Genomic DNA, 15,074 nt, shown 5'->3' with positions numbered 1-15,074 from the left:
TCAGCAGTGAAAGATCTCTTTTATGTACTGTATGTGGGAACACACATGTGAGTCCGTGACAGTGGACTGACACAAACAACAGTGACTATTCAAAAGAAATGACCTCTTGAACAAAGAAACAGGTAGTGTCACATGATGATTTGATCAGGGAGCTTTCTGTCTGTACATGACTGCACGTTAAAACCACACTAATAATGTCCCTCTCGTGAGCAGAACATCTGTATTCAGTAGTCATAGGTTATGTGTTACTGTAAAACTAAGTAGGATTCTGTGAATGCACCCATCACGTTACCTAAAATTATTTGTGAATAAATGTACTGAGATTTTTTTCTTAAGTGTGTTTGTGTTTTTGTGTCATGTCACCACCTCAGGAGGTTTAAAGTAAAATATAAATGAATTCAGTAGCTCATATGCAACCTTTATTTCTGACCACAGCTCAGGAAGTGCACATGCGGAATTTCAAAACAGACTTAACTATATATCGGTACATGATGTCTTCCTTTCCAGCATAAAACATTTTTAAATTTGTAACCCATGGCTAGATGTATCCTTAATAGAAAAAGCAGAAACTGTATTAATGCAGAGCAGAAATGAAGCAAAACACATATTTTGAATTAAATGGACTTAATTAAAGTACTTGTGGTTTGTGTGCGTGTTGGCCCTGTGACAGATTGGCAATAATGGGATGGCGGAAATAAATGAACACCAGGTGACCAGTGTTCCCATACATCTGTGTCTCTTTAAGTGCATGCAGGTCTGTACAGCTTAAGAGCACATTCCTGAGGTTTCGAGACATTTCTAGTATGTCTAAATTCTAACATGTTTTATAGATGCTACAAATAATTTCTCACTATTTGTTCTGAAAGCTCAACACCAACCAACTACAACAATATAATGTTGCTTAAACTTTTACTTGTGATGCTTTAAGGGCCCTTTTCACATTATACCGACATACTTTTACTGATGCAAAATGGCACGTTGTGTGTTTTTTACAGTGTGGTATTACTTTTGCTTAAGCAAAGATTGTACGTCCTCCACCAAAAAATACAATGAGTTTTAATATGCTTTCTATCTGTGACTGGTTTTGACAGTAACTTTTTATACAGCGCTACCGTCCCAAATCTAAAATAGGTCTATTTGGATTTATACTATTGCAGCTTTTGTAACTGCATAAGTAAAAAAAAAAACAATACTGCCTTAATATCCAATTGGGCTAAATCTATTTCATTAGTCCTAAGTGTTTAATATCTGTTTGTGTGTTGGAATAAAATCCGCTAATGCCGAAAAAGACAGTTTATATAACAGACTGACCAGATGTTTTTTCAGCTACTCTTCAAGTTATGTGAAACCTTTTAATTACACAAATCCGGTAGATTTCTAGCAGGTTGCGCTGACATGCTTTCTGCAGTTGCTTGGTATCACCAGTGGGCGGCGCTGTGAGGTCGGCTGGAAGTGTGTTGGTCGCTCGGTCTTCTGGCGTCTTGTCATCCAGCGGCGGCTGCAGCTGCAGCAGTAGTAGAGTTGGCGGACCAGGTGAGAGACCACGGTCAGACCGAAACTCGAAGCCGGTACGGCGGTCAGAAAACCCCCGAGGTCCCGGTGTGGAGATACAGACCGGAGCCTGCAGCTGCAAGATATTTGACATTTTTCTGTCACGTGAACACCGCCCTCGCCAACAGCTGGAGCTCGCGCTTAATAGTAAAACTACTCTTCCTCGTGCCCGCGTCACGAAGCAGGGATAACTTATGAAGTGACCGGTGTGTTAGCGTTTCACCGGTGGAGCCGTCGGTGCTGCGCTGTGCTGGCTGCAGGAACTGGACTCAGTTTGGAGGTAAGCGGTGAAATATTGTCTGTCGAAACGGACCTTGTCGCCTCTCACAGCGGCTGTCGGAGAATACACACCTCGCTCTGTGACCGGTGGGAGCGCCGAGCTGTCAGCATCTCGTTTACGGTGCAGGTATGCAGGGTTTTTTTGGTTGTTTTTTTTTAACGGCGCCGCAGCGCGCGGGGGTCTCTGGGTGGGGTCTCGCGAGGCTCATAGCAAACAGCCATGGGTGACAGCGTAAGTTCATGCTTGCTGTATATTTACTGGGGGAGTTTGACTGAACATCTGGACGGTTTCTTCAAGCCCTTAAAAATTAAAATGCCATGTGAGGCGTCTGGCTGGGTCGTCATGTCTGGAGTCAAATGGCTTTGTTGAAAAGAGCAAGTGTGTGTGTGTGTGTGTGTGTGTGTGTGTAGAGAGAGAGGCGTCTTCTTCTCTCTCCTTCCCATGATTGACTTGGTTTTTTATTGAGTCTGCTTTGACTGGAGGCTCAAGACGTCAACATTTTCATCAATGCAGATCTAATGAAGTGTGTGAGAGAGATCCTAAGGTGTTCAATATCTTGTAACCCACAGGGAAAATTCCTGCTATATTTCTTACTCTAAAATGCTGCAATAAACCAAGCCGAAGTTGACTGCACACGTTGTTGTCCGTGGAGTGATAAATCGATTTCAAAGTGCTGCGGGCTCCGGTGCTGTTGAGATGAACTGGACAGTCTCAGTTGCAGGCTGCACAGAAATCCCACGGAGACAATTAAACTACTGACCTGTGTCATCAAGGATTTGTTTTGGCTTCCTGTTTGGAGAGATGGTAGGAAGCAGACGTCTGGGCCAGATGGCACGAGCATCTCCATGCACACGCACTTTTGCAGCACACACACACACACACACACACACACACACACACACACACACACACACACACACACACACACACACACACACACACACACACACACACCTGGAACAGTCATACACATTTCCTACAGACGGAGGCCGGATTATTGGCCAGGGTTTGACCCTGTGACCTCAGCTGTACATGGAGACACCGTGTTGGGTTAAAAGTAAAAACACAGGACCTTATAGTATTCCTGAATTTTGCCTGACACCGTGTCGGTTACACAGTTTTGCCCTCGCCGAGCGTAAAAAGTACACGCACGTATGAACCGACAAAAGGAGAAGGTCCTGTGACAAAATACGAAGAGTCCACAATAGGGACATAACATAACACTACATAACATAATGTATTTAACTTGTGTAACATTCGTTAAATAACTTTTGTGACGTACGCAGCGTTACTAACGTACGATTACTCACCACAACACAAGTATGTTTTCCCTAATCTAACCATGCGGTTTTTGTTGCCTAAACCTAAGGCATCTTACTTTGCATACCTGGGGGCGGCAAAATGTGACGGTCCTCTAGTGGACCGACTCGCCCACTGACGGGTGGGTTACCTGCTTTGACATATGACTGGGTTGGCTTATGATGTCTGTGTGGAGAATTACGAGCTGGCGTGGGATGTTGGGCATTACCTACTTCTACTGAGAGATCGGACACGGTCATCCTATGTCGCATAGTGCCAGAACAGGAGAAATCACATGTCAATTTGACACTAAATGAAAACTGAAGTGAAAGTGCTTCATAAAGTGATAAGTATAAGTATAAGGGGAAAGTAGAAACACACACACACACACACACACACACACACACACACACACACACACACACACACACACACACACACACACACACACACACACATGCATGGACACATGCACATAGCTCTAAACAGGAAGCTGACAGCATCCTGGAAAGTGTCTGACGTGGTGTGAGCCATCACTGCATATATACAGTGTGAATATGGTTGGTGTCTGAGAGCACAGTAGCCCTTTGCAAGTGTGTGTGTGTGTGTGTGTGTGTGTGTGTGTGTGTGTGTGTGTGTGTGTGTGTGTGTGTGTGTGTGTGTGTGTGTGTGTGTGTGTGTGTGTGTGTGCTGGCTGGCTGGCTCACTGAGGTTGCCGTCTTCAGCGTGTTTTAACAAGTTGGAATGAAAAGTGGTGGTGACAATAGCAGGTTTATTTCTGGTGAAATGCACCTCCATGTTTATACTGAGCCCTCCGCCGGGTGAATCTGGGTTTAAAACTGGTTTGTTTTTACAGGAGCCCTCCAGCTCTCTCAATGCATTTCGTCATGGCAGTTTGCCAATGGGTGGATCTTCTCCAGTGCTCACAAGCTGTGCTGTTTATCTTTCATTTGTTTCATGCCACGACTTGTTTCTCAAGTCCTTTTATATGTAGGATATGCCAGTCAAAGAATTTCATTTTATTGTCATGCCTTTTGGAGGCCATTGCGAAAGTACCTTATAGTGCAACACCACCAACGGCCACTAGGGGTTGGCTCCAAAAAGGCTCTGGCTCTTTGGACTCCCATTCAACTTCTCATGAAATACAATACGATTGGTGTCTTTCCCGAAAATCGCTCCTTCTTTTTAGTTTCTGATGGTTCCATCTGAAAATAATCCCATCATTAATTAGACATTAGGCCTCAATAAGTGGAATATTTGGGTGTCTGCTTGATTGACAGCCGTGTGTTGCCGTCAGGTTTCTGCAATAGGTGGGCGGGCTTTGTGTCCACCACCCGCCCGTCCCAAGCTCATGCAAATGTGGTCGCTTCTGGCTCCAAAATAGCAAGATGGCGACGGGCAAAAATACTGAATTTGAGGCTTCAGAGCGGCAGTTTACAAACCGATGGGGGACGTCACAGTTCATGATCCTCTGACCCTTCCTCCAGTGCTATCATGTAGACCAATATTTTAGTTTATGACCCGAATACCTGCAAAGCAAATTGCATTCCCTCTGCCCTCTGGTACTTTGTGTATACCGCTAATAAAGATGGTTAACGTGGTACCTGTTAAACATCTGCACGTCAGCTCAAACCACTGCTGTGCTGAGCCTAGCTGTAGACTGCGGATAGTCACCTTTTACAAGCCAGGCTTGTTGAGAAGAAGAGGATGTTGATACCGGTTCACCATTTACTGCGCACATGCACAGAGGTGTCTGTGGTTATTTTGCAGCAATGTGGTGCCGGCTGCCCAAAATGTAACCGGCAGGTGTGAGATTTTGATTTGACAGTGACACCTCCGCTCCAGTTAAAAGTCTGCAGATGGAATAGATGCATGCTGCCATCACATAGCTGTCAATGCAGCAAATTCAGACTTTAAAGAAAGATTGTCAGGAGTGTCTTTCTCTATTCGCACGTTTTTTTTTTTTCTGACTGAGCTCGCTGACAGGTTGCAGGTTGCAGCAACTGAGGCTGCCATGCGGCTTGTTTTACCTCGTGTTCCCCCGGAAGACCAAATGATCAAGATTTGAGATGATCCTCAGCGACCTGGGGAGGGATTTCTCTAATCCTCTGTCTCTCAAGTCTCTTTCAGATATTTTTAAGTCTCTATGTCACGCGAGCTCTTGTTTTTTGTTTTGTTTTTGTTTTTCTCATTTTCCCACGTGTCATCAAGCCAAATCAACAAGAACGATCTTAACTGATATACCTGTGCTGCTGGTCATGAAAATATACACAGAAGATAGAAAACAATACTAAGCGGGTTCATACATGTGTGCTATTTTTACTTTCAAGAGCAAAGTAAATGCAGAAGGAAACAATGACTGACTAGATTTCAGGGTTCACTGTATTCAGTCTTTGCTCATTTGTGCTGCTTTGCACTGTGACATGCTGCAAATTGCCAGTTATTATAATCCACCTTTCTACATCCAGACTTATCAAACTATTTTCTCTGTGATCTTTGCACAATGATTTGTGTCATGTTGGTTCGATTTTCCTTTTCCAGACAGCTGTTGGGATTGTGAGTGACCGGATTGATCCGTGCGTCAGGATCAGTGACTGTGAGTGGACATGTGGACATGTAGTTCACTGAAGGGTCACGAGTGGATCGTTGTAATAAGCGATGAACAGTGAGGCACTCACTTTGAAACGATCGTCTCATGATGAGCTGAGTTCCAACTGCATGAGCGGGTTTCCTGCCTGTGTGATGTGTCTTTTGAAGAGTTGACCTGCGCTGTAAAAGCTGCTTCTGAACGATCAATCTTGAGGCGTAATCGAAAACTTCTGAGACTGTTCCTGTAGCGCACAAACTTAGCACTGCAGAGTGACGTGCGCGGAGCAGGTGAAAGTCATAACTTTCTTTTAGTAAGTATTGCAAGACGCTTGATCAACATCAGCACCTGTGTGACACGTGCTTTTGGTGACCCCTGGCCTGTGCGCATTTTATGATCTCCTCATGGATTTGAGCAGAGAGCGCACGACAAATTTGACGTCAAACTCTGCAAATCGGCAACAGGCTCTGCTCCAGAAAGCTCACGGCAGCGAAGCAACGAACCAAACGACGTACTTTGAGGGACATTCCCGCTTCAAGAGGTGGAGAATGTTTCCGTCCAAGGCCGAAGACGGTGCGTCAGGTCAGGAGCGACCAGTTCGTTGGTCTTTGACGTGTGTGTGTGTGTGTGTGTGTGTGTGTGTGTGTGTGTGTGTGTGTGTGTGTGTGTGTGTGTGTGTGTGTGTGTGTGTGTGTGTGTGTGTGTGTGTGTGTGTGTGTGTGTGTGTTCTTCAAGTGACGTCATTTGGAAGACTAAATCACAGAAGTTATGGCTTCCCCTGCTCCACGTGCATTTCTTCGCTTCACAGCATTTTTGTGAGCAACAGGAACAGCACACAACTCGTATCTATGTTTACACTTTCTCTGTACCTTTAATGAACTTGTTTTAATCATTTAATTCCTGCCTTTAATTAATCATTCAATCTGTCAATCCATTACCATCAGACACGGTAACTATTGGTCTACACCAGGGTTGTCAAACACGCGGCCTGCGGGCCGGACCCGGCCCGCCAGGGGCTCCAGCTCGGCCCGCCGGATGACTTTGCTAAGTGTGAAAATTACAGAAAGACATAAATTGCATTTCTATGAGAATATGGAGGTTTATGAGTACAAACGTTTTGTAATGTTTTTTTAATCGATCCAGTAATTGCTTCAAAAACAGCGTAAATGCGACGTCTGCTCCGGAGGAAGAAGCGCTCGCTGCTCGCTTTGTGACGCGGTTCACGTCAAACGCGTCACAAAGCGAGGGAATCTGCAGAGGAGAGCCCAGGCAGATAAACAGTGGGCTGATGTCTGAGTCTTTGGTCTTTATGTTTCTAGTTTATTGTAGAAAGACCTTAAAATAGGGTTTATCATCCAAAAACCTTCACCAATGATTTAAACATAGAGAAATATTGTCGTTATGTATGCGTTATTATGCTTTGAATTTACTGGTCTGGCCCACTTGAGATCAAAGTAACTAAAATGAGTTTGACACCCCTGGTATACACGGTCACTTTTTACCACTGCTGGAGTCATGTTAGCTGAACACTGTAGTTCCCAGTAGAAATGACTTGCCAGTTACAGCTGTGAGACAGAGACTAGTACACAAGTATGGAAGAACTCCAGCCTTATGCCTTAAGGAGATTATGTCTATTTTACTTTTCTTCCATTTTGCATTAAAAAAAAAAAAAAAAATCCTCTATGAGAACAGATCATCTCTATCTTGAACTCTTAAAAAAAAAAAAAAAAAAAGCCTGGATGAATAGAAAAGTGTCTGTCAAAGAGGAATTTTAATCTGGCCATTATGTGGCATATACTGGTCGTCTTCAATGTCGGTCTGATGACAATGCTGTCTCCTGAGGAACCTCAGACTTCTCTGTGAAGATCCTGAATAACTCCTCTCTGTTTCTTTGAAACCACAATTATGACCTCCATTTTTCCCTCTAAATATTCTTTTCAGATCCAATTCTCTATCCCCCGCTATCTTACCCTAGTGTGGCATCTGCGGGCAATTACCATTAACTTTTCATACAAGGCCGGCCAACAGAGGAAGCTGTTGTATTGGCGCTCGCAGCGTGGATCTGCTGGCCACGTAGAGGGATGGCAGGAAGGAGGGATGGCGGGAGGGATGGATGGCTGCTGAGGAGGCCTATTCATGTCTCCAGGCGAGGCCACACTTGACTAGACACTTATTGTGATGGTGACCTTCCTGTCACCAAGCAGCTAACACAAAACAGCTTCATATGAGGGTCAGCTGAGTTGCTTGCTTTGTCACTCCTCCTGCTTGTCAACCCTTCACTCGGTTACTGTTTCCATGTCTGTTATTCTTTATTGTGTTATTTATCCCTCCTAAATCCTTTAGTTATTTGGCACCGCTATAGTTAAGTGACAGATTTTACACCAAAACCACTACTTTGGCTTAACTGCTTGACACAGGAGCTCAGTAATTGACATAATTTGCTCCTAGTTTCAACCTTCTAATATGTGCAACAACAAAATTGTTTTTTTGATTTGTCTTGATTTGACAAAATCGCCTTATTTATACTTTTACAGAATCTACGATTTTATCAGTGATTAGTTGCTGAATATTTGGAAAGCGACAAAACATTTGGAGCAACAGAAAGCTTGCTAATTAAGCACATGGCTTTACTGAGCGAACTGGGGAGCTTCGGGCTCTCCATCATCTTGAACACATAGTCAGTACAAGAATGCTCACTAGTCATGGTCATTAGCGTCCTGGTATTGACGTTGACAATTCCCCTGTACAAGGCGCAGATTGGTCATCAACAGCACATTTAAGGAAATACTACATTTACATACTATAATAACCAAGAGGTGGGAACCCTGCTTGTTTAAATCCACGACAAGAAAAATCTATAGTGGGAAGGTCAGTGAGAGATGCTTTTTATTCTTTAATCAATACTTGTCCTTGAGTGACTTTAAGTGGATCTATTTAGCAGCCTTTGTGAGAATATGTATGATTTCAAACATTTCTCTCAGAGGCTGAGGTGTGATTAGATTAAGGAACAAAAGCGCACCTTGTTGGTCAAATCTCCTCTAATAGATTTGTTGTCTTGTTGGAGGCAGCAGAAACAGGCATTGCACACAACTCCTATATATGATCACCTGTTGTGTTGATAAAGTTGAGTTGTAATATGATTCATTTGGGGTTGTGTCACTGTCCAGATGATGAATGTAAATATTACCTGCGCTTTTATCTCCGTTTTGGTCTCCACCAACTCCTGTGGGAAATGTCTGCCTCTTCAGCTGCTAAATGCCTCACTTCACTCATCAGCTAGTTGCTAACTGTGTCCGCTGCTGCTGCCAGTCTCTAGAACGAACCGCAAAAACCTTCATCACACTTCAGTTTCTCCAATTTGAAGAACAGCTGTTGAAGGGAAAACGGATTAAAGACGTGCTGTCAGTGAACATTTGGCAGAGATGTTCTGGATGGAGATTTTTGTTTCCTCATTATAGTGATGGAACGTGGGTGGCACTCCTCTCACATATTTGCTGTTGGAAATGGTTGATTTCTAGGACACAGTGTTGATGAGGGAACGTTCGCTTTTGTGATTTGGCAGCTTTTTTTCTTTTTTTGATAAATAGCATTTTAGAGCATTGTACCCCATTTTGAGTGCACTTCAAAAGTCTTCAAAACATTGTTTCCAGATGACTCATCGGACTACAGTGTTCCTAACGCTACACATGTGGTCAATATGTGAAGTCCCCTGTTCCTCTAAGATTATTTTCACTGGCTTTATTTTCAGGGTGATAATATCTGGAGCAAAATAAACACAACATTTTTTCTATACTGTTCGGTTTTGATTTAATAGTCAGTTGAGTGAAACATGGTACTACTTCAGTGGTACATGGTACTTAAGCACATCAAAACTTTAAAAAGACTTCAACTATATAAACCTCATAATTACAAGTTTAGTTTGCCCTGTTTCGTTAACAAAGGTTTGGAGTTCTTCCTTTTCTTCCTGGAAGTTTTGGAGAGCAGCCTGACAGTCGGTCGAAAATGGACTTCGGCAGTGATACACTCCTCATTTATAGCACCAAAGTTGATCTCCTCCAGCCTCCTGTCTGATTAACGGCAACGTGCTACATCCCAGATGTAAAGGTTTTGGCATGCTTCTACTGGGGTCAATTAAACTCAATGCAATTATACAGATACAACTCTATTGTTCTTATCTCTTTGGCCCTCGAACTTAAATTAGAAAACCTCCTAAAACCCTGGGGACATTGGAAACTAATTGGCTCTTTGGCCTCAGTTAGTTAATGATGAGCAGAAAGATCAAAATGCCAACAAAAATAACGTCAGTAAAATATTCCTTTTAATTACATACATTTTTATTCAAGCGTAAGGTGGGAAAAAAGGACCGGACTAAAGAGACAATTTGTTTTATATAAGAGAATAAACTTTAAAGATAGCATACGTGTGAATTAGGTTTTACTCTTTTTTTAATTTTTTTTTTTATCGCCCTCATTGTTGTGGATGAGTGTCGCGGTAGCAAAGGCATCTCGTGCTCGGTGAAGTCGTTCTTGTGTCGACTGAGTAAGATAACGTGTGGAAGGCCGAAAGAACACAGAGTGAAAGAAACAGATATAGTTCATAGTTTCAGGAAATGTGACTCACATGACACAACAAAGTTCACATCACTCTATAGTCCTCTTAACGTATGTTGGAGTCACAGAACTAACTTCAGGCTGCCGTTCGGATGTGCTCGATGTTAGCAATGAAAACAGGTGGTAATATTTCTAATATGATGAAATTGGTCAGCTGGTCCTGTTTTTTGTTGAAGGGGCAATTTTGCTGCTGTTCAATTTCTTAATCATTTTTGCTCATTGGACTGCTTGGCAAACCATAAAAGTTGTTTTTGGTGAAGCTAACTTTTTTCAATGAAACTCGTTTGGAGTGTAAATGTAGTCTAGGAACAAATGTATTCAATCACCAACACCAAATAATAGTTTTGGAACAATTTATTTATAATAATTTGCACGCAGCTAATTCTGCATTGACTTCATTTTGTAATGACAACAATCCAGCTGATAAAAACTGCTCACATCAATATCCAAGTTGTAATTACAAGAGGGAAAATCCAATTTGGATTTAAATAATGTTGAAAGAAAAACACGACTGTTCATCAAGGAAATGAAATCCTACATGTAGTGCTGTAGTGGATTTTTTTTTAACCCTTTACAAGATGACCCGTGCAACCAGACAAGCATGGTGAGTTCTTCTCTGATGTGACACATCTGCTGATGATGACCTGAAGTTTTGCTGCAAGATATTTGAGATTAGATTAGATTTAGATTCAAAGCCCGTACTGAAGAATTAATGCCAGACGTGCAAACAGGTTAAATCGACTTCTTTGAATGCCGTCCATCTGCTGTTGAGAATCTGATGATCTGGCTGTAATGCAAAGTAAACGGAAAGCCAACCCTCAGTCTCGGCTCTCTCTCCCGAGACTCCTACTGATGAGTCTGCGCTTCTCTCTGTTATGTTTTTTTTTTTTTTTAACATTTTGATTCCTTTCTGTCTTTCGTCGCCTCATCTTCCCTCACGTCGTCCTGCAGAGTCTCCTCGGCTTCTGTCTCCAGCGTAGACCTCGTAACAGACCCGGGTAGTAGACGGGACCCAGACGTCCTTTCTGCTAAGGAAACTGCACGGCCCTTTCGAGTCCTCTACCCGGCACGGGAGCCGAGAGATCATTACAGTCTCTGCTGTGGCATTTCTGGCAGTCGAATACGCCATGAGGTGTTGGAACATTTAAAGTGTTGAACGGCAACGCTGGCTTTTCCTTAAGGCAGTTCTTCCATCTAGTCATTTCTGTCCTATTCAGTGCAGCTGCCAGTGATTTGATGCCGTTTGAACGGACAATGAATTCATGAATTAGCCAAGAGGATTTTTTTTTTTTTTTTTTTTTTTTTTTTTTAAAGCGGACTGAATAAACTTCAAGCTGCTATAATCATGTTAATATATTAACAGCAGATCAAATAGCTGTAAAGTGAAAATGGTGGCTTGTGGTGACAAATCCACACAGAACGATCACGTCACTCTTCAGTGGCTTTCAGCTCTGTGGCGTGTTGGAGCGTCTTTCAGCACATTGTTTTGTTTGGATTAGTCACACTGCTCTAATCACTGTCATTTTCAGACGCAGACACAAAAAAAAAAAACAACCAGAACTAAAAACCCACCGTACGCTCCGTGCCCAGGACCCAACAGCAAGTGGGCAAAGTTAGCAACTAGCTGGTGAACATAGCAAAGCAGCTAAACGGGCCGATTTTTCTCCTTCAGAAGATGGTAAACACCAAAACAGGCAGCAAAAAGAAGAGGGAATATGGGACTTGGAATCATATAGCGGACACAAAGACAACTCCAAATGCTGAATATGTAAAGAATCCGCTGTTTCCTAACTCGTTTGCATTAAATGCTCAAACATCAAGTGCTGTTTTAACAGCTAGTACAAAGGCCAACGTTGTTTTGTTTCTTTAATGCAGGTTTAAAACGGCTGTTTTACAATCTGCATTGCAAAGGGGATTCAGATTTAGCCGTCTGTTGTGATCTGCCCAGAAATGTGTTTGAAGTGAAGGATTTAATGGACAAATGATTTAGAGGCCAAAACAGGTAAACTTGATGCAGATGTTTGGCATGGCAGACAGACAGACAGACGTGTACACGGACTCACGAGGTCATCACATGAATAGATGTATGGAGTAACGAGCGCAAACACACACGTGTGTACTCGCACTCGTGCACACGTAGTCCTGAACCGTGCAGCAGATTATGCAAATGGGTGTCACATGTCGTTAAGACATGCGTGTGCGAGGAAGACAACTGTCCGTCTCTTTCTCCCCTCCGCACAGTCTCATGCTGTTTATTCTCTGTAGGGCTGCAATGGATTTCCTGTTGAGGTTTTTTTTTTTTTTTTATGCTCTTTGACTCGGTGCAGGTTTTTTTTTTTTTTTTTTCTTCTCCTTTTATCTTCTCCCAACATGACAGAAAGTCTTTTCTCTGCTTTCTTTCCCCATCTTCCTCCATCTGTTGTTGTATTTTCCTCTTCCTCTCTGCCTTGATGCATACCAGCTCATCTCCAGACAAGAAGCAGCGTGAGGCTTGTGGCCGCAGTTTTATCACATTAACGCTCGCCTAGAACTTTTCCAGCCGTAACGAATCAATGCACTTTTAATACTGTTTTTCTTTTTTTTTTTTTTTTAATGTCACCAGCATCATGTGATGTGCGAAGATCATTACAGTAACCTTTTAGCTTGAGGATGTACGTGATAGCTGTCCCCGCCTCTGCTTGTCTTCCTGCGATTGCGTCGTCAGAGATGCGTGGGAGTGAAGTGAAGTTCAGTGGATCGGGGTTTGAACGTTTGCTAGCTTCGGGGCCTTTCCTCCCTTGTTCGACTCAGAAGCTGCTTCCCCACGGGCCACATGTCAATCTACAGTAGGAAGCACTTGATAGCAGTAGCCTTTGCCAATCCTTTAATCTCCGAATGACTTTTGTAGGAGACGTTTTTCACTGTGAAAAAGATCTAAGACTTTTGGATTATGCAAAAACAGGAGCGGAGGAAGCCTAGCTGTGGAGTTGAACTTTCCACGTTTGCCCTGGTTTCAAGTTGCCAATTAAGTCTCTCCTGCTTAGACGGCTGAATAGTTGAGAGATGATTGAGCTTTGAGGCAGACAAAGTATGTAAACCTGACCTCTGACCTGCTCTGATTGTCTGCGCTTCGGTCTGTCTTTGTATAGTTAAGCAGCTTTTTTTTTTTTTTTTTCATACTATTTATTAAGGCACGAAGACATTCCACAAGAGAAAGAAAAACAGCTTTTTAAAGCACTTAGTTCACATCGATTTCAAAAAGTCTATTTCTAGAGCTGTCATAATTGAGTAGACTGCCTGTTATTGAATGGTGGATGAAATAATAGAAAATAATGAAAAGTGTCCTTCACAGTTTCCTATGGCCCAAGGGGATGTATTGAAATATCCAAATAACAGTTTAAAACCAAAAGACAATTACTTTATTATAATGTGAGATTAGGAAAAGCAGCAAATTCCCCCCTTTAAGAAGCAAAAACCATAAAATTGTCATATTGGCTTGAAAATTGTCAGTTAACTACACAAGTTGACTCTCTGTGACACACTGACCTCACTTTTTTCAGGACAAACATTGCAGGAAATTGAAACATGACAATGGGCTTTTCGTAATTCAGTAAAATGACCTTTTAAGCTGTTTAACATTTAGGCAGTAATTCATGAAGGTGAATGACAAAGCTTTACTACAGATACTAAAACAACATTTTCCAAGTTTACCTCGCTAATGTTTCACTTATTTAACGTGTTCAAGCTGCTATGTTTTGACCAACTGCACTAACTGATGTATTTCTTACACAGCCCTTTTGCAGAATATTTATATATACACAGTACAGTTCATTTCGATTTAAACGTGATTTGCTCCATGTGTTCATTATTTAATTCTGTATGTGGTACTTTTCATTATTCATTATTCACTAGCAAGCGCCACAAAGGAACCCCATCTGTTTTACAACCCGTATGGATTCAAAAACAGCCATTATATCTAACTATAACCACTAGAATTAAGACCCAAAGAGAGGTCTGGTACTAAATATTCAAAATATCTACAATCCATTTTGCAGTGTGTTCCCCTGTTGGACTGTTTTATGTCACAGAGGGGAGATTGCTTTACAGAACAGAACGAGGGCCCTGGTTTTCACAGTTTCTCCATTGGCAGATGGAATACAGACTAAAAGGATGGAAAAATTGCTTTGAAAATATTCACCTTCTTCAGTGAAGAAGATGTTTAACCAAACATCAAGGATTTGGTGGGGGGGATAGAAGGCTTCTCAGTCCTTCTTGTGACAGGAGGTCAAAAGGTTTGGGGTAAAATGTGGTCTTAATTTTAAGGAACACACACATTAACAAAGATGCGTGTCTCTACGAGGCTAAATATCGGCACGTCTTTTATTTTGTAGTGTTTCATCCGGTGTTTGACGGTAGCTACACAGACAGTAGCAGCTTCCTGTGTGTGTGGTTTGATGTGTGTGTGTGTGTGTGTGTGTGTGTGTGTGTGTGTGTGTGTGTGTGTGTGTGTGTGTGCGTGCGTGCGTGCGTGCGGGCGGGCGGGCGGGCGGGCGGGCGGGCGGGCATCGTGCCAGCACCGCTGATGTGAGTTGAGGTGAAGCGGCACAGCGGCTGATTGACTAATGAATGTCGTGTAATCTGCAGTAACAACATGAAAGCCAAAGCACCACAAGACAATCAAAGTGGTGTTTAGACAGATGGGTTACGCTCATTAAGACCCCCATGTGTGAGTTTGTCAGTGGGCTTTGGAGTGTAATCAAACACAGAA

At 42.6% G+C, this 15,074-nt stretch overlaps 1 protein-coding gene across 2 annotated transcripts in view; it reads left to right on the top strand.

The window, feature by feature from the left end:
- The first annotated feature begins 1,526 nt into the window (after positions 1-1,526).
- The window catches only part of rhbdf1b (rhomboid 5 homolog 1b (Drosophila)), a 40,039-nt gene continuing 26,491 nt past the window's right edge, over positions 1,527-15,074 (top strand). Inside the window, exon 1 of one of the 2 annotated variants that reach the window (XM_069691304.1) lies at positions 1,527-1,831. The gene's annotated coding sequence lies outside the window, so the exon portion shown is untranslated. The other variant, XM_069691305.1, reaches the window with a different exon arrangement.

Source organism: Brachyistius frenatus, unplaced genomic scaffold (genome assembly GCF_029030835.1).
Source record: "Brachyistius frenatus isolate BFR_SWC_R1_liver_20210118 unplaced genomic scaffold, ASM2903083v1 Contig_11, whole genome shotgun sequence".
In the NCBI taxonomy this organism is placed as follows: Eukaryota; Metazoa; Chordata; class Actinopteri; family Embiotocidae; genus Brachyistius; species Brachyistius frenatus.
This window is presented reverse-complemented; position numbering and strand designations above follow the sequence as displayed.